Genomic DNA, 990 nt, shown 5'->3' on the forward strand with positions numbered 1-990 from the left:
CAGCAGAGATGGATGGAGATTGTTGCAGATTTTAACTTGGGTATTTCGTATACCCCATGCAAGGCTAATGTAATGGCTGATGCCTTGAGCCGCAAGTCATATTGCAACCACCTCCAGGTTCACAAAGTTCAGCCCTCGCTTGTTGAAGAATTCAGAAAGCTGAACCTCCATATTGTTCCTCCTAGTGCTCTCACTCCCCCTCCTCCTGAGAGCCGCAAAATGAACCTCCACGTTGTTTCCCAGGGTTCTCTCAATACCCTGGTTGCTATACCAGATCTCGTGGAAAGCATCAAGACGCTGCAGAAGTATGACTCTCAAGCCCACAAAATTAAGCGCTACCTTGAAGAAGGAAAGCCCTCGTTCTTCACTATTGATGATACTGGCACTTTGTTCTTTAAAGGTCACCTAGTGGTCCCTTCAAAAGATAACCTGGATAAGACTTAGGCGGTTATGGAAGAAGCTCATGATACACCTTTGTCTATTCATCCCGGTAGTACCAAGATGTACTGACATTCGTCAGAGATTCTGGTGGTCTAATATGAAGCAAGATATGACTTGCGGTGCACAACATTAAGTTCTTTCGTTTTCTCATCCTCCTTGGTCACGGTGCACAATCTAAGATGACTTACTCACCTAGACGGAGGGAGTATACAGGTTTTATATAAAAATTGTTTTATAGTAGTATTTGTCAAGCGAACGGAGTAGTTTCTAGAGAATCTATCAAAACAGTTTCGTTAATTCTTCCTCGGATCTGTTCCCACGCTTACGGTTCCAATTCCAACACGACGCACGTAACCAGCATCCCAAATCACCCTCCCCGCTTTAAAAAATTAACCGCGACTGCCCCTCTTCATCTCCCCCATCTCCCTCCCCGTTCGCGCAAAACCCCTCTCGCGTCCCCCCGGGAAGCGGAAATCCAGCGCGCCAAGCCTCCAATCCAATCTCCCCGGCGCTGGCCGCCGCCTCCGCCGAAGTCCCCGGCTCCCACCT

This window comes from Triticum dicoccoides, chromosome 2B, assembly GCF_002162155.2.
Source record: "Triticum dicoccoides isolate Atlit2015 ecotype Zavitan chromosome 2B, WEW_v2.0, whole genome shotgun sequence".
Taxonomy (NCBI): Eukaryota; Viridiplantae; Streptophyta; class Magnoliopsida; order Poales; family Poaceae; genus Triticum; species Triticum dicoccoides.